At 43.7% G+C, this 20,005-nt stretch overlaps 1 protein-coding gene across 1 annotated transcript in view; it reads left to right on the forward strand.

The window, feature by feature from the left end:
• Window positions 1-20,005, forward strand: part of LOC139127740 (endosome/lysosome-associated apoptosis and autophagy regulator family member 2-like) — a 119,806-nt gene that overhangs the window by 21,723 nt on the left and 78,078 nt on the right. Inside the window, exon 2 of the mRNA XM_070693630.1 lies at window positions 19,333-19,456. The gene's annotated coding sequence lies outside the window, so the exon portion shown is untranslated. The remainder of the gene's footprint in view (window positions 1-19,332; window positions 19,457-20,005) is intronic.

Consider the following 20,005-nt stretch of genomic DNA (forward strand, 5'->3'; position numbering starts at 1 on the left):
CGATCTTCTGTAGACACGGAAAAGGGGGCTGGTTTTGACCGCTTGGCAGGATAACGGACAGGGGCGCTGGCAGGAAAAGGGTTAAACGGAAACTGCTGAGTTCACCCTTTTTATTCGTTTTCTCTGCACGTAACAAAATTGGGGGCTTGTCCGGGATACGAATTTTTGAGCCGTTTGACAACATTTTGCCTGCCTTTTCAAAACTACTGTATACTGTGAACTCAGCGAAATTCAATCATGGCAGAATTCAAGCCAGACGAATTTAGGATGACCTTGATCAGGACGCATTTGATTCCCTCAAAAAAGACAACCTCATCACACTGGCCGATTTCCTTAAAGTAGATGTCAAAAGATCAATGCGCAAGCGAGAAATACAGTTCAAGATTGCAAAACATTTAGTTAATTCAGGCCATTTTGAGGAACCCGCCTTAAAAGATTATGAGCCTGAGTCTTCCTTTGAACTCAAAATTAGAATTAGAAATACAGGCAGATTTGGCACATGAAAAGTTGCAAATGGAAGAAAGACAGAGAGAGAAAGATAGGCAGGAAAGATTAGAAATGGAAGAAAGACAGAGAGAAAAAGAATTGCGATTAGAAGAACAGCGATTACAGGTAGAAATAGACGTTTAGAGCTTGGAAAGTCAGGTAAATTCTTCCCTTCAGACAGTTTGACATCACTAAGCATTTCAGGTTAGTTCCCCCTTTCCAAGAAAAGGATGTTGATAAATATTTCCTTCATTTTGAGAAAATTGCTCAGAGTCTGAATTGGCCTAAGGAGTCCAAGTCTATGCTTTTGCAGAGTGCTTTGGTGGGTAAAGCCAGAGAAATTTACATTCAGTTGTCAGTAGAGCAGGCTTCAAATTATGATTCTGTGAAGGAATTAATTCTCAAGGGTTATGAGTTGAGTGCCTGAAGCTTACCGTCAGAAATTTAGGATTGTGAGAAGATGAAGGATCAAACTTATGTTGAATTTGCTCGAACAAAAGAGCAACTGTTTGATCGTTGGTGTTCTTCTGAAAGGTCAGTCAGAATTATGACAAATTACGACAACTTGTTTTGATTGAGGAATTTAAAAGGTGCATCCAGAGTGACATCAAGACATTTATCAATGAACAAAAGGCAGATACATTGGAGGTTGCTGCACGTTTGGCCGATGATTATTCATTGACCCAAAAATCTTCATTTCTCAGCAAACCATCCCAGTCCTTTTCATACAGAAACAATGCAGGTAAATTTAACTCCTCCTTTTCATGTGACCATGTACAACTAGGCAAGTGCGTTAACCCTTCAGCTCTCCAAATCTGCCACAGTTTTCAGCTCATCTCAGAAAGTCTGAGTACCAATACTCAATCATAACCTCTGTGAATACCTAGTCACCCCTCAGACTGAAAATGCCGAAATCCAACCACCGCCAGGCAAGAAAAAGAAGCAAAAAAGCATCACAGCGTTCACTGGAACTGCTTCAGACCAAAGCGACGGCCAAAACGACACCCCTCATGAACATGAGGCCAGCAACGGGGAAGAACATTTCCAGATAAAATCACCATGGAAATGCTCTACAGAAGCCTGGAAAGTCTGCGAGCAGATGTCACCATGATCAAAACCAAACTCATGGTATTATCAGATGTCGAAGATCGAGTAACAAAACTCGAGGAGAGGCAACACGACTTCGAGAAATCGTGTGAATATGCTGCTACCAAAGCCGACGACAATGAAACCAGGATCGCCTCCCTCGAACAGAAAGTCAGTCAACTTACAGAAAACTTAAAATACACTCAGGAGGAAAGTATTCGAGCACAACGTCGACTAAGAGAATGTTCCCTCCGCCTTTACGGGGTAAAAGAAGAGAGAAATGAAAAGCCAATGGAGGTCGCCCGACAATTGCTAATAGACAAGTTCAAAGTAAGTGATCATGGAATAGAAAAAGCCTTCCGAGCCCCAGTAAGAGGGACAATCACTAACAATCGGTCACGACCCATCATTGTGAAATTCACTCTACTGCGAAAAGTCAACAGATATTACGCAAGGCCAAGCAAGCCCTAGTCGGAACAGAAATCTACATCAAACAAGACCTGCTCCCCGCAGATTACAAGAAAAAACGCCTGTACCACAAGATCATGGCGCAAGCTTACAAGGACGGAAAGAAACCAATCTTCCGGAATGGAATGCTGTACATCGACGGAGTCAAGTACTCAGGACCCCCACCAATTGACACTCGATGTGGTTTAAGAACCGTGCCTCAGTGACCCATGAACATTTGACCAGCAGATTGGAGAGCTACAGTCTGCCATGTCATCTTCACTCAAGTCATGCGACAACAACTATCTATAACTACATGTATTGTCAGGACTTTTTTATTAGATTTAGTAGAAACTGTTTTTTCTCTTTATGTCCTTTTCTTATCCTTGTTCTTCACTATTCTATCCCAAAAAAGGTAACAACCAACAGAATGGAAGTAAATATTCCAATTTCATCAAACATGCAGAAATTGAAATTCTTATCACTTAACGTGAGAGGTCTCAGGGAATTTAAGAAAACAAAGAAGGTGTTAACATGGTTAAAACACAAAAAGAGATCCCTGACACTCATGGGCAAAGTTCAGATTTTGAAAACCTTCGCCCTATCACAACTTAATTACGTCATGAGAATGACCACAATAACACCTGAAATTCTTAAGAGATTTGAACAGCTTATCTTCAATTTCCTCTGGAATGGGAAAGATAGAATTTTACCAGAAAGGTAATGGTAAGAGGGTCTCCGAGGGGGGCTTAAAGGCCCCCGATGTGAAAACTACACACAAGCTTTTGCGTATAAACCTTATTTAGATGAAAACATAGAGCACCCCATCGCCTAAAATCTGTGGGTGGAAAGTACCTATTCAAGTGTAATTTCGATATTAACTCACTCAGCCTGCGCCTACCGAGATTCTACCAAGAAATGCTTGAATCCTGGTCGGTCTGCAATGTTGCGGTCAATGACTCTGAGATTGACATTACTTGTCAAACAATTTGGAACAACAGAAATGTTCTAATTGGAGGGAATTCTGTCTATAATCCAAAGCTAAGACAGAAAGGATTTTAATTAATATTTGATTTACTTACCGAGGAGGGGTATCTGTCATGGGAAAAATTAGCCAACAAAAACCTCCAAGGGAACGAAGTTCTCCTTCTTTACGGAGCAATCACATGTCTCAGAGTTAGGCCAGAGCCACTGCTGGTTGAACCGGTGTTTAAAGATGAATACGAATACGTGTTTTTTAATTGTAACTTTCGACCCTCCCACAAAGTTACCAGGGAGAGCATCAGAAACACCATTTACAGTAAAGAGGAATTAAGTCCAATTAATGAACGCTATTATGAAAGAGAATATGACTTTACTGGACCATGGTCTCCCATATATAGTCTACCATTTAAGGTAGCCATAGACACAAAAACACGTGAATTCCAGTTCAAACTTCTTCATCATATTCTGTACACAAACTACGATCTATCTAGAAGAGGCATGGACCAATCACCGCTCTGTTCATTCTGCCAAAACAGCAACGAGACAACTGGATCATCTTTTCTACACCTGTAAATTCACTGAGACCTTCTGGAACGAGTTTCACACATTTTTCGAGGAATCTCTCAGTTTGTTCACTAGACATAACTTAAATGAAGTGCTCTTTGGTGTTGACGGTTACTCTAACATTCATAAACACTTGCTACTATTAGCCAAAAGACACATCTATGCCATGAAAATGAAACAGACGGGTCAGTCACAATCAGGGTGCGCTAGAGTGTGTCACTTAGGTCAAAATTTCAAGTTCATGATAACTGTCCAGTTAAATAATATGTTGAAAGGTTATGATATGGGGCATATCTTCCTAAAATTTGGTGAAGCAAACGTCATTAGTTTTACCACAGTGCACGTTGTTTTATATGGTCGACACAGTGTCACTGATGCTACAGAAATGTTGTACATGGAACACAAATGTCATAATAAAATTTTAAACAATGATTTGTTAATGCTTTCGTATGTTATTACAATATAAAAGATGCATATTGGCATTAAAATAAGCTATACTTGGTATGATTTACTTAATTTTTCCATGAATAAACACAACCTCAAGTTTAGTGAGAAATACAACAATATTGATCATATTTTGTAACCCTTTTCCTGCCGAGCGCCCCTGTCCGTTATCCTGCCAAGTCGGTCAAAACCGGCCCCCTTTTCCGTGTCTACAGAAGATAGGCTCTCCTGCACGCTTTCCTGCCAGGCATTTGGCGGGAAAATACCGCATTTTCGGGGTACGATTACCGACCATATACGTGTTAGACTTCAAAAATTTTTGCATGCCCGTATAGAGGGGCAACCGCTGATGAGGTTGTGTCCAGAAAATGACGAGGTCACGGGCGTTGTTTGCCCCGGGGGACGTGCACTTTTATGCCCTTTTCTAGCTTACTTTCGCGGAAGTAAAGCTCGTTCGCCGGCACGCACGGCCACACCAGGGAAACATCACCTCGCTCGTGGGTTAGTAGAAGACCCAGGGGTTAGTGCTATGGGTGCGGCAGCACCCTCAAACCTGTCCTGTTTCCCCTGGGTTGTGTCACTTGGCCACGTACTTTGAACGACTTGGAAGAGTCGCACAGTGCAGTCCACTTTGACGTAGTGTCAACGACATAGTTCCGCCATTGAAGGAAGGCGTGTACGTAGTTTGGCCAGTTCAGTGCACACTTAGCTCGTTAGTGTTACCGTTTCCTAACAGGTTAGTTTTGCAGTTGTTACTAAGGTGCAGTTTTGTACCACCTTAGCCCTGGACAGTGCAACTGCTCCATGCACTAACCCAAACGACAGATGGTCGGTACAACGTCTACGTCGCACGAGCACAGCCTCCGTTGGGCTGTGCCCCTCCCACGTGATACAACGCACGTTCATCCTTACTATAGCGTCCTTACGGATCTGCCAAAAACGAAAGTGGGGGTAAAAACAAAAGAAACGAAAATATGCGATCCATAGATAGTATTTTATTCGGGAATAATTTACATTATGCCGAACAATAAATCTCGGAGTCTGTCTCGACGTCCGAGTGCATGGTCCGTGTTTCAAAAATTAAAAGGGGGGTGGCAGATCCGTGTTTCAAAAATTATAATCGGGGAATTGTACAAAATAATCCGTCTAAACAAAACAAAACAAACGAAAATATGCGATCCATAGATATAATTTTATTGGGGAATAATTTACATTATGCCGAATAATAAATCTCAGAGTATGTCTCGACGTCTGAGTGCATGGTCCGTGTTACAAAGATTACAATCGGGGGGGATTGTACAAAATAATCCGTGTTTCAATTTACAATCAGCGGGATCGTAAAGCACAAACAAACGGCACAACCGTGCTCAAAATGTGATCATGGTCCGTGTTAAGAATACAGTCAAGCCACTGTAAGGCGAAGCTATCCCCTGTCCGTTATTTACGTCGGGTTCTCTTGCTGATGGGTGTCGTCGGGGCTGTGTGAGTAGAGGTCTGCACGCCAATGCTCCTCTTACCTCGTAGCATCATGCGATGATGAAAATCCGCAAAACACTCGCCCTCGTGAAGATGAACCCCGCACAGACTACATCCTTTGGACGTCTCAGACAGTCGTCCGCTCGCAGTGGTCTTACCCTCTCTGCTGCATACTTTACAGCATTTCTGCCGCCCCTCCAAACGGCTGACAACGTGCATCGGCTGATTTGTGGATTTATGGACGAGGAAAGAGAAACGGTGGCCTCGCCCTCTCTCACACTGGGCTGTGATCGCCCACAATAACCGCCAATGAGTTGTTTCCCGACACGCAGATGAAACATCTTATGGGTCAGCTTACTATCAGGGTGTACATGCTTGAAGCATATATATGCATTTACCAGGGCAACATCAATCAGGTAACATGCCAGATATGTCCACCATCTGTGATTCTTGCGCCCAGTGTGAAAGTACTTGCGCTTCTGGTTGGCTCGGTCTGACACCTCCCATGTACCGGCGATAATTATACAGCGACAGAGGCACTTGTCGCTGCTCGTCTCCCTCCCCCACTGGCACGCACTCCAAGGGTGGATAGACCGTATTCAAGATCAGCACCTGAGCGTTACTATCCTGATAAGCAGTGATGTTAAGACGAGAGTCCGTTCTGGTCGTGGTGTTCATATCCCCAACAGACAGAGGAAGGCACTTCCTCTTACCCGGCGGAATTAATTGAGGGGGCATGGTGCGACGATTACGGCGGTTAAAACTCCCGACCATGTAGATCCCAGTCTCCATCAGCTCTCTAGCTGTAACGACCGTGCTAAACAGGCTATCACAAAATAGGCTGTGATTATATCCACAAAATGGCTGGACCAGCTCATCGTAATTCTTTTCACCACACCTCGCTCCTGCCGTCTCCCATCAGTCCGATCCCGAAATTTCACACCTAGGTACGGTGCAAAGTTAGCGATGTATGCAGTGGTGGAGTCGCATAGCTGCCATATCTTAAAACCGTCTCGGTCAGGCTTATGCGGTAATCTCTGCTTAAATTTAGAACGGCCCTTAAATCGCACCATGCCCTCGTCGATGGAGATCTCTCTACCCATCTTATAATTATTTACGCACCTGTCAACTATGGGCTCCATCCATGGATTGATTTTATAAAGGGGATCCTCCTGACACCGACGTCGGCGGCGTGCCTCATCAGGATCACGACGTGGATCGTTCTCTGGGTCTGCCAGATGAAAATATCGCATAAGCTGCTGAAAGCGACTGCGGGTAATCACAGTAGAAATACCCTGGTTTCTCAGAAAGGGATCGCTAGACCAATAATCCTCCACTGATGATTTACGGTCGATACCCATACAGACTAAGACGCCAATGAACGCTGCACCTCTCGGTAGTCAGCGTTACGCCAGTATTTATCGATCTTTCTAGCGATATATCGCTGGTGGAACTTGGCGTATTTATTAGTCTCGTCCTTTGCCAATCTGATCAGTGTAGCTGGAATAAACTTAAAAAGTAATCGATCTCACGGGAGTGGCTGGGCAAGGTGAAAGTCGGTCCTCTCTCATGGTCAAAATCGATCTCCTCAAATATATTAGCATCGGTAGTTTCCGACATACGCCAGACAGGAGGGGTGTCGTCCTCCGCCAACACAGCAGCAACGTCATCATCGTCGTCAGAGCTTGCCTCACCTACATACTGCCTGTCATAAAAGTCATCGTCCTCTGCCGCATCCTCGTCAACCTCCGAGTCGGACTCAGCGGTGATATCACCGTCGTCTGGGCGTCTGGGCCTGAACTCGCCCGTAGCGGCATCAAGGATCATATCTGGCTCAAAATCAGGTGGGCTATCCTGATAACGAACCCTCCGCACTATCTTTTTCGGCGGGGACATCGCAGCACACGAAACTATGGCAGGAGCGGGCTGGGCAGCCTCTGCTGATGACGAGGACTCAAGTTCTTTCGCACTGGGCACAGGAACCTCTCCTGACGCAGGATGAGGGCTCATGGTGCACGCAACAGGTGGTGTCTCTCCCGGAGCAGCCGGGGGAGAACCAATGGCATCAGCCGTCTCGTTACTAACTGTCTCACTAGCAGCAGCAGACGTAGTCTGTGCAGGTGAAGTATCTCCCACAAGAGCAGCAGATGTCTCTGCAGGTGAAGTAGTCTCTCCTGGAGCAGCCGGGTGAGAACCACTGGCAACCGGTGACCCATCATCATCATCTCGGTAGAACGATCAGTCTTACGTTTACGCTTACCACTGGGTTTTTTAGCCGGAGATAGCTTCGCCTTACGGGAGCGTTTCTTGCCCGACTTCTTAGAACGTTTACTAGGGACATCACAACGATCGCTACCACTACCGCCCGGAGACTCTGCATCTTTGAGCTTCAGTCGTCTGCTCGCCTTCAGAAAACTTTTGCGGTCCGTCAAGCTCATGTCTGGAACAGTGTCGACAGACTAGCAGGTCCCACCCTTTTAAAGCCACAGGGAAACAAAGCCCTGGACATGATTGGACGCAGGGGTGTTTATATATGCAGCCACCTGTTATTATAATGAACCTACGGCAATCAGTCCACCAACCGGCGCTGACATTCCTACCCGTCATGTAAATTGCCTGTCCGTACCATTTGATATGCTAATAATACTCGTTTGCAATGCAATCCCTCGAGCACTTAGCATACCATAGTCAATGTCATTAGCATCTCAACTTGACATTCCGTCCAGCTGGGTACGTGGCATGCGCACCTGCCACCCAAGGACGTTGGCCCAAGCCCATGCTCAGTACGGGTGGGAAACCCGTATCTTTAACCTCATGTCCCTTCTAAGTACGCCCGAGCAGGGCGTATTGTCATCCAAGTCGGTGACAAGCCAACCCGACTGATCGCCCATTAAGCAGTAATGGACTGGCCGTCTCGTTCTTGTACGGCAACGAACAGTGCTTCAGCGGCTTGTTTAGGTCATAACCGTTGCCTTCCGAGCGGCTTACCCAACTAAGGCGGTCAAAGATGAAGGATACCAAAATTGTCAACAGCTGTCTCAGCCTCATCCGTTGGGCAAAGATGGCTCCTTCAAATAACGTGGCCAGCACGTCTACGTCATCAGCGGTGATGACGACCCGTCATTGACGCCCGAGTGCGTAAAACTTGGAATATACCGACAGGTACCTCTACCTGAGTCGGTTATACCACGGTATAAACCAAACACAGGTCTGCCAACTCCCGTTAGACTCGGCCGTTGAGCCGAACTTCACAGGGACAACATAGGCGTAACAAGTCGGTGAACAACGGTTCACGCACCTAACCGCAGCCGCCAAGTCGGTGAACAATGGGATCGAATTTCGAGGCCTTGTTCGTGAATGGCAAGGCTGAGGCGGTGTGTTTTGTTGCACGGCTTGAACGTCTAGAGCCAAGTGCAGCCGACAACGTCCGACATCTGAGTGGGTAGTCTTTTCGAGAAGGTAACAAGTCGGTTAAAAGCGGTGGTTACCCTTCACAAATGTCGCTCAAGTCCGTTCGGATCAGTTCCATGTCAGGGACTAATCAAGCCGAGTCCGTCAAATCCGTCCGCACTTCCCGTCAATCAGGACTAAGTCCGTGATTTTCGTCTCGCACCATTGGCAAAAATTGCACCGCCAGCTGAGGCGGTCTTAGGCGGTTGCCTTATAGATTAGCGTTGCCGAGACGGTCAATTTCGGCCGCAATCTATGTAGTGGCTCAGAGCCAAGTTAGACCAAACTCCGCTAGGATACGTCACCGTGCTAACCTGCCAAGTACGCTACTCGTCCCCCCCAAAAAAACCAGTCCCCCAACGGGGTAGGGGACTGGCTGGGTAGCTTCTGCACCTTTCCCTGTCCTTGGACTCCCTGTGAACCCATTTCGAGAGCAAACGCCGTTCCTCGCCCAAAACCTGTCCTCGAACGACCCCTAGCGTGAGCAAGGGTTTGCTACACGTAGTTCCGTCGACTAGGCAGGAAAGGGGTACCAAAAAGTACCCCGATTTCCACCGCCTTAGGAGAATAACGGCCGTGGCTGCTCAGCTTCTAGCTACACCGAATTTCAAGCGGATTTTCACCGACTTGGCAGGAAAAGGGTTTAATAGGACTTTCACTTCTCTATGTCCTTCCGCTGGTATGCTGTATTTAAAAGTTTTATTGTCATGAATTCACCATACTATAGCAACAATATTAATACCATTCAGTGTAATCAAAATGAACTTCTTTCTAAATTATTTTCTGTTTAGTATGACATGTAAGTTAGGTCAATTTGAAATATAAAAAGCAATCAACAATCTGGTTTTTTAGTCCCCATGGACACCGTCCGGGGGGACTTATAGGTTTGGTCATGTCCGTGCGTGTGTGCGTGCGTGCGTCCGTCCGTGCGTCCGTCCGTTCACGCAGATATCTCAGACATGCCCAGGTCAATTTCTTTCAAACTTTGCACAAGGATAGTACCCTACCCCATACAGATGCACGTCGATTTGTTTCACAATGCGATCAAATTTGGCTGTGTTAGAGGACTTTTAAGTTTTCACCTCCATAGACTCCCATGTATAAAGCAGTCTCCATAGACTCCCATGTATTAGGCAGTCCATAGACTCCCATGTATAAGGCAGTCCATAGACTCCCATGTATAAGGCCAAGAAAAATAAAAATTTAGTTTCTCATTGTATTCATATTGCAAAAAGGATGCAGTGACACAGTTTTTAGACCCCATGGATGAAGTCCAGGGGGCTTATAGATTGGGTCATGTCCGTCCGTGAGTCCATCCGTTCACGCAGATATCTCAGATATTTTGACAAAATGTCACGTGACCTTGGTGACCTTTGACCTCAAATATATATATTTGTCCATAACTCAGTAACCACAAGTGCTACACCCTTCATATGTGGTATGATGGGACAGCTTATGACGCCACATATTGTACCTCATTAATTATGTGCATATCTAATTTTGAGCAAGCCAATAGAGCTAGAGGTCTGATTTTTGGTATATAGGGATAACTTAGCAATACAATTTTTTTGACAAAATGTCATGTGACCTCAATGACCTTTGACCTCAAATATACATATTTGTCCATAACTCAGTAACCACAAGTGCTACACCCTTCATGTATGGTATGATGGGACAGCTTATGATGCCACATATTGTACCTCATTAATTATGCGCATATCTAATTTTGAGCAAGCCAATCGAGCTAGAGGTCTGATTTTTGGTATATAGGGATAACTTAGCAATACAATTTTTTTGACAAAATGTCACGTGACCTCGGTGACCTTTGACCTCAAATATACATATTTGTCCACAACTCAGTAACCACAAGTGCCAAACCTTTCATATATGGTATGATGGGACACCTTATGACGCCACATATTGTACCTCATTAATTATGTGAATATCTAATTTTTAGCGAGCCAATAGAGCTAGAGGTCTGATTTTTGGTATATAGGGATAACTTAGCAATACACTTTTTTGATAAAATGTCACATGACCTCAATGACCTTTGACCTCAAATATACATATTTGTCCATAACTCAGTAACCACAAGTGCTACACCTTTCATATATGGTATGATTGGACACCTTATGACGCCACATACTGTACCTCATCAATTATGCACATATCTAATTTTGAGCGAGCCAATAGAGCTAGAGGTCTGATTTTTGGTATATAGGGATAACTTAGCAATACAATTTTTTTGACAAAATGTCACGTGACCTCGGTGACCTTTGACCTCAAATATACATATTTGTCCACAACTCAGTAACCACAAGTGCCAAACCTTTCATATATGGTATGATGGGACACCTTATGACGCCACATATTGTACCTCATTAATTATGTGAATATCGAAATTTTAGCGAGCCATAGAGCTAGAGGTCTGATTTTTGGTATATAGGGATAACTTAGCAATACACTTTTTTGATAAAATGTCACATGACCTCAATGACCTTTGACCTCAAATATACATATTTGTCCATAACTCAGTAACCACAAGTGCTACACCTTTCATATATGGTATGATTGGACACCTTATGACGCCACATACTGTACCTCATCAATTATGCACATATCTAATTTTGAGCGAGCCAATAGAGCTAGAGGTCTGATTTTTGGTATATAGGGATAACTTAGCAATACAATTTTTTTGACAAAATGTCATGTGACCTTGATGACCTTAGACCTTGATTATACATATATATGCATAACTCAGTAACCACAAGTTCTATACGCTTCAATTTTGATAGAATATTAGACGTTAAGATTTCACATCTCGTACCTAATTTTTTATGCACATATGTATTTCTTGGCTGGCCAACACAGCTGGAGGTCTGATCTTTTTTTCCCGATTTAGAACCATAAATTAGACATGCCTCTTGTTATACGTTGGGAAAAATGACATACATCTATGTGCCCATAGATGTCAACTTATACACTCCAGCGGTACTTTTTAACCCTTTTCCTGCCAAGTCGGTGAAAATCCGCTTGAAATTCGGTGTAGCTAGAAGCTGAGCAGCCACGGCCGTTATTCTCCTAAGGCGGTGGAAATCGGGCTACTTTTTGGTACCCCCTTTCCTGCCTAGTCGACGGAACTACGTTTTGCTATCCCCTGTGCGTTTAGGGGTCATCCGAGGACAGGTTTTCTGACAAGGAACGCCTTTTCCCCTCGAAATGGGTTCGCAGGGAGTCGATAGACAGGGAAAGGTGCAGAAACCTGTCCGCCAGTCCCCCACACCCGAGGGGGGCTGGGTTTTTTTTTACCGCTTTTTAGCGGACTTGGCAGGATAGCATGGTGACGTTTTCTGGCGGAGTTGGACGTACTTGGCTGCCTGGCACTATAGAGATTGCTGCCGAACTTGACCAACTCGGCAATGCTAATCTAGAAGGCTACCTCTTGCAAACGACTTGGCAGATATGCCGATGGTGCGAGACGAAAGTAACTTATTCAGTTGTGCGTGACTGAAAATGAGAACGTATTTTTGACGGGACGGCTCGACTTGTTCCTCCCATGGAACGGATATGAACGACTCGGAAATACCATTACAAACTGGTGTCCGACGTACTAAGCTGGGCTTCAGCTCTGCAAGTTCAAGCCAGGCAACGTCCTTCACCGCCTTGGCCATGCCATTCAATGGACGTAGCTTTGGATTTTTATTTATTCCATCGTCCGAAGTATTGGCTCTGGTTTGCAGGCAAACGTATCCTCTTGCCGACGCATTGGTAACTACGTACGCTGTTTGCGTACAGAGAATTCAAAAGGTGACATGAGGTCAATATGCTACATGTACGGGGATACCGCCTGCATTTTGCAGGGACTGCTTTTGTTATGCAAACCAGCTAGCAGTACAATATGGCTGCCAGCATGTGGACACGTCGATGGCTAGAACAATGGAAGCATATTGCGTTGCACCTGTGCATCGCAAAAGTGAACTGAAGACTTGGGGGTAGTGACTGGTTATCACTGGTTAGCTGCAGCCCAAGCCATGTCGGTACAAACCCGTACCTGACTGAGGACCACTCGATTAAGTCAGTAATGAACGGTAACACTCGTAAGCCAACTCCCAACTGAGCTGGCAAAACTACGTAAAGCTGTGCTTCAATGGCTCAGCCATGTCGTTAATACAACGGCAAAAACGTAGTTTTTGTGCTACACTGCCAAGTCGTTGGAGGTACGTATTCAATTGACCCTACCCTGGGGAAACAGGACAGGGTCGTGCTAGGGGTGCAGAAGCACCGTCAAACCTGTCCTGTTTCCCCAGGGTAGGGTCAATTGAATACGTACCTTCAACGACTTGGCAGTGTAGCACAAAAACTACGTTTTTGCCGTTGTATTAACGACATGGCTGAGCCATTGAAGCACAGCTCCACGTAGTTTAGCCAGCTCAGTTGGGAGTTGGCTTACGAGTGTTACCGTTCACTACTGACTTAATCCAGTGGTCCTCAGTCAGGTACGGGTTTGTACCGACATTGCTTGGGCTGCAGCTAACCAGTGATAACCAGTCACTACACCCAAGTCTTCAGTTCACTTTTGCGATGCACGGGTGCAACGCAATATGCTTCCATTGTTCTAGCCATCGACGTGTCCACATGCCTGGCAGCCATATTGTACTGCTAGCTGGTTTGCATAACAAAAGCAGTCCCTGCTAACTGCAGGCGGTATCCCCGTAGCATATTGACCTTATGTCACCTTTTGAATTCTCTGTACGCAAACAGCGTACGTAGTTACCAATGGTCAAGTTCGGCAGCAATCTCTGTAGTGCCAGGCAGCCAAGTACGTCCAACTCCGCCAGAAAACGTCACCATGCTATCCTGCCAAGTCCGCTAAAAAGCGGTAAAAAAAAACCAGCCCCCCTCGGGTGTGGGGGACTGGTGGACAGGTTTCTGCACCTTTCCCTGTCTATCGACTCCCTGCGAACCCATTTCGAGGGGAAAAGGCGTTCCTTGTCAGAAAACCTCTCCTCGGATGACCCCTAAACGCACAGGGGATAGCAAAACGTAGTGCCGTCGACTTGGCAGGAAAGGGGGTACCCAAAAAGGGCCCGATTTCCACCGGGTTGGGAGAATAACGGTCACCAGTGCTTAGATTCTGGCTACACCGAATTTCAAGCGGATTTTCACCGACTTGGCAGGAAAAGGGTTAATATTACCAAATAAATTATAAATATGTTGACACCATTTATTGTAAGATTTGTATGGCAGGATTTGTAAATAAAATTTGTTTTTATGATTTTACATGGGTTTATATATCAAAAATTATTAAAAATTCTTCAAATTTCAAAATGTGATTTTTCAAAAAGTACTTCAAATACAGGAAATTGTGCCATACAAATCTTATCTGTAACCTTGTTAACCCTTTTCCTGCCGAGCGCCCTTGTCCGTTATTTGCCAAGTCTGTAGAAAACCGCCCCATAATATGTGCCTGCAAAAGATTGGCTCTCCTGAATGTTATCCTGCCAGCCATGTTGGCAGAAATCGCCCATTTTCAGGGTTGTTTTAGCCGTACTTATACGTGTTAGATGTAAAAACAGTCAAAATTGAAAAAACTCAATAACCACTGAGCAGATTACATGAAAAATTAGCATGTAAGGTACTTTGGGCTGACATGAAATGATTGTGCACATCTTGGTCAGTATCTTGGACTTGCTATTTTTCATGAATTTTTTTGTAATTTTCTCCCATTTTTGGTCAAAAAATCTCCTGCTCTGAACCACAAGTCCGATTGATTTGAAACTTGGTATGGAAGTGGATAGGAGTGACCTTTCCCAAATTTGGGCAAATCGTGGTGAAATTTGCATATTTTTAGTTTACACGTCCATAGACTGCCATGTATAAGGCAGATCTCCATAGACTCCCATGTATAAGGCCACGAAAAATAAAAATTTAGTTTCTCATCGTATTCATATTGCAAAAAGGATGCAGTGACACAATTTTTAGTCCCCACAGATGAAGTCCAGTGAGCTTATAGATTGGGTCATGTCTGTCTGTTCGTCCATCCGTGAGTCCATCCGTTCACGCATATATCTCGGATATTTTGACAAAATGTCATGTGACCTTGATGACCTTTGATCTCAAATATACATATTTGTCCATAACTCAGTAATCACAAGTGCTACCACCCTTCATATATGGTATGATGGGACACCTTATGACGCCACATATTGTACCTCATTAATTATGCACATATCTTATTTTGAGCGAGCCAATAGAGCTAGAGGTCTGATTTTTGGTATATAGGGATAACTTAGCAATACAATTTTTTTGACAAAATGTCACATGACCTCGGTGACCTTTGACCTCAAATATACATATTTGTCCATAACTCAGTAACCACAAGTGCTACAGCCTTCATGTATGGTATGATGGGACACCTTATGACGCCACATATTGTACCTCATTAATTATGCGCATATCTAATTTTGAGCGAGCCAATAGAGCTAGAGGTCTGATTTTTGGTATATAGGGATAACTTAGCAATACAATTTTTTTGACAAAATGTCACGTGACCTCGGTGGCCTTTGACCTCAAATATACATATTTGTCCATAACTCAGTAACCACAAGTGCTACAGCCTTCATGTATGGTATGATGGGACACCTTATGACGCCACATATTGTACCTCATTAATTATGCACATATCTAATTTGAGCGAGCCAATAGAGCTAGAGGTCTATTTTTGGTATATAGGGATAACTTAGCAAAACAATTTTTTTGACAAAATGTCACGTGACCTCGGTGACCTTTGACCTCAAATATACATATTTGTCCATAACTCGGTAACTACAAGTGCTACACCCTTCATGTTTGGTATGATGGGACACCTTATGACGCCACATACTGTACCTCAATAATTATGCGCATATCTCATTCTGAGCAAGCCAATAGAGCTGGATGTCTGATTTTTGGTATATAGGGATAACTATAGGAGAGAAATTTTTTGACCAAATGTCATGTGACCTCGATGACCTTTTACCTAAAATATATGTTTATGTCAATAAATAAGTAACCACAAGTGCTATGTCCTTTGTATTTAGTAGGATGGGAGACCTTATGACAACACACGCTTTACCTCATTAATTATGTACACATCTAATTCTGGGCAAGCGAATAGAGCTAGAGATCTGATTTTTTGGCATATAGGGATTAATTAGCTATATAATTTTTTTTTTCAAAATGTCATGTGACCTCGATGACCTTTGACCTTGATTATACATATATATGCATATTTCAGTAACCACAAGTTCTATACCCTCCAATTTTGATAGGATATTAGACCTTAAGATGTCACATCTTGTACCTCATTTATAATGCGCATATGTATTTCTTGGCTGGCGAATACTGCTAGAGGTCTGATCTTTTTTCCCGATTTAGAACCATAACTTAGACATGCCTCATGTGTTTTCAAATTGGGAACAACGACATAGACCTATGTGCCCATAGATCTCAACATATACACTCCAGTGATACTTCTTAATGACCACATTTTCCTGCCCCATCAAGACTAATACTCCTATTACAAGTGGGGACTATGTCATTGTAAATGACTTGTTGAGTTAATGGTTGTATCACAGTATTCGATATATCTAATTCTGTATTTTTTCCATTGTATATTCTGAATAATTACATTAAACATATTTCACTGTCTCCAGTACATTTCATTTAAGTATTTTCACTTCATGCACTTTATCCCTTTCACACATGTTCAAATATCTGACCAGAGAACAAACACCAAATAGTCCAGGATGGGAGCTACAGTGTCATTGACGCTATTTTGAAGTTTATAACTGATACTCTAGCCTTTCCAACCACCTTAACACGACGTTGTCAGTTGCTGTCATTTTTTTTCAATAGGCTGACTGTGAAAACAGTTTAGGCAACAAATTGGCTAAGACTGGAAGATTCCATTTAGGAGGGACTGCTAGAGTCAAAGCGAGACCCAGTAATAACTTTTTATTTATAATGCATAGCATGGCTGTGAGAGTTTCGTGTACGCTGTAGAAAAACTTTGTTGTGCACCAGCAAATTGCGTCTATATTAACACCTTCGAAGTTCAAATCCTTTGAAATTGCACTACTGTAGACTTTGCGGAGTCCCCCAGCGTGCGCGTAGCAGAACAGGACATTAGCAATGATTTTTTGGATACACGTGTTTGATCAGATCGGTACTTTGACAAACTCCGCTTCAAAAAAAGGGTGTGAAACGATTTCCATTTGCCATGACCAAGTGTCACCGTCAAGATTACGAAGTGTGAACGACCTACCATTTGTATTGTACATTTTAATCATGGCAAGTATGCAAGTTTCTGACAACGACCAGCTTCGTTTCCATCAAAGACAAAGGGGCGGCATTTCCAATTGCAGGGGCGGCACATTAGCCAGAGGGGCAGTCACCAAAAACAGAGGGGCGGGCAGCCCCTCAAAAACCCCCGTGGAGAACCCTGGATCGACGTGAAATTGTTTCATCGTTCAATTAAACAAGTCGCTTAAAATTTGGCGTAAACAGCATTTCTTTGTTGAATGCTGACTGCTCCGCCCCAACAAATTTGGTAAAAAATTGCAAAACCCAATCATATTGCTTATCGGTGATTGACCATGCTGTACTTCAAAATCATTTATGCCGCAGATGAACATTGTTGGCAGATAGTTTGTGGAGTGATCGCTGTAAATATGAGTATTTTACGGTAATATTTCCACTAACGCGAACAAAGCAATGTGCATTTTCGCGAGCCAGAGCGTAATTTCCACTCCGCAGACCTACGCAAAAATCAAGTAAAGCTGTTGCCGTAAAGAGGTGCATAGTTTACGATGATGGGCATTGTGTAATGCTGAGAAACAACGTTGTGATGATTTACGACAGTGCCACAAGGGCCAGCATGAGTAGGATCATCTGAGAATCGACGTCTCGATGTGATCATCAGAACGATGTTTCTGACAAAAGATCTAAACATAAGCGTTATGATCAAGGAAAATTGCCGTAGATATTATCTCCCGAAATGGAAACCACAGTGGTCTCGGTTGAAATATGACGGTTCCAAAATGTTCTGTACGCTGTGTCTCAAATAACCACCATTGCACTGGACAGCGAAATGCTTTTCTTGACGGATGCGACATTTTTCGCATTGAATCGATAAGGTCTCATGAGTTTAGTCAACCGCATTTGGACTGTTTGGCGCATCACAGATGAGATCGTGACGGGGACATGATTGTGGAATTTTTGTGGGTCCCGCTGAGCCCGATACCGTTTCACTTTCCAACACCCGATCGCATGCACTCGCAATGCGTAAACTGAATGACGGCGACAAGCGACAGAAACTGACCAATCTGTTTACGACGGCATTTATGCTTGCCAAACAAGGGAAGCCAATGTATGATATCATGGTTCTACCTCCATGATGATACATGTACCGGGGGTATGTACCTTCAATGTTAGCCCTGTGTACAGGTCTGTGTGTTCCTGGCGTTATACGGCCTCCACCACGAGGCCGTATAACGCCGGGAACACACAGACCTGTACGCAGGTCATTGGTAGTCGAATGGGGCCAAAAGTCTGCTTCATTGGGATGGAGCAAAAGGAAAAATTAAACTCTTTTGACGATTGGTGATGATCGACAATGCAATCGCAAGCATTGATTGAAGCAATGCCTGGAGCAATCATAAAACGAGAGATTTGCCATATCATGTCAGCATAACGCCGGGAACACACAGACCTGTACGCAGGTCATTGGTAGTCGAATGGGGCCAAAAGTCTGCTTCATTGGGATGGAGCAAAAGGAAAAATTTAAACTCTTTTGACGATTGGTGATGATCGACAATGCAATCGCAAGCATTGATTGAAGCAATGCCTGGAGCAATCATAAAACGAGAGATTTGCCATATCATGTCAGCAAATTCACGGAAAAGTCGTTTCCTTCCAGATAATCTGTCATAGCTACTTCCGGCTTTGGTGTCAGGCAGTCAATCACCACTTTCTTCAATAGAATTTAGCGTTTTTGCACATTTTTGTTTTCATTTCATCATGGTTGCTGGAGATACAGTAACCGTGATTTCATGAAGTCGTACAGAGGTCAACGTAGGGCAGTTTACTTCCAATGAAACATTTCTGGATGAATGACACAATCATTCATTCAAGTTCAAAAGGCTATTTTTAGATGCTCCGCCTACATACTTGAATAAACAATAGATGTAGATGTGCTCTTTCATCCAGCCGATTTTGGAAGCATTCTATCGGAGAGTATATATAGCACCTTGCGGCTTCGCCACTCGCGCCGCATGCAGGTTTGAGGTCTGGCATGCGAAACTAACTTTTTCATTGATCATCAACCATCTTTAATTTTCTTTTTCTTGCAAACAGACTGACTTCCACTTTGCTTTGACGGAGTGTGATAAGAAGGGAGTGAGGTGGCGTGTGTCTGTGCCAGAACCCGATCATTGTACTGGAGGTGCTCCTCCTCCTCCAACCAGAGCTCCAGACTGTGGTGAGTAAAATTGAAAGGCTGTTATTCATTCTGAGACAGCTCAAATCTTTCACTTTGGTGCACCCTTGATTTGTTATTTCACAGATGAAAAGCAAAAAACAAACTAGAAACGCGGCGCACCATTTTATTTCATGGTCAATAAATAGACAAACAAACATGGATGAGTGCATCAACAGGGCCTCCTTTTTTCCTGACAAGCTTGAAAACAAACTCAAAATTGATGAACTTTCAGACAATAGCTTTGGCAGTGATTTTTCGTATGTCCTTTTGGAACAATATCAGGTTGTAGACAAACTGAAACTGATGTCATGCCGAACAGTACGTTCACTTTCATTTTCAGACGTGAATAAAACAGTTTTGACTTGCAAGCAAACACCCAGAATGTACCCCGGGGCAAATAGGAAACACAAGAGATCCATTAAATTGTACACAACACACCGGGCCTTGCCTTGTAATTTTGACATGTCTGTGATATTGTGCTGCCTGTCTAAACCATGTTTACTTTGCATTGCTCTAAAGGGCTGAAACACTGCCTCATTTCAATTGAAA

This window comes from Ptychodera flava, unplaced genomic scaffold (assembly GCF_041260155.1).
Source record: "Ptychodera flava strain L36383 unplaced genomic scaffold, AS_Pfla_20210202 Scaffold_35__1_contigs__length_1935909_pilon, whole genome shotgun sequence".
Classification (NCBI taxonomy): domain Eukaryota; kingdom Metazoa; phylum Hemichordata; class Enteropneusta; family Ptychoderidae; genus Ptychodera; species Ptychodera flava.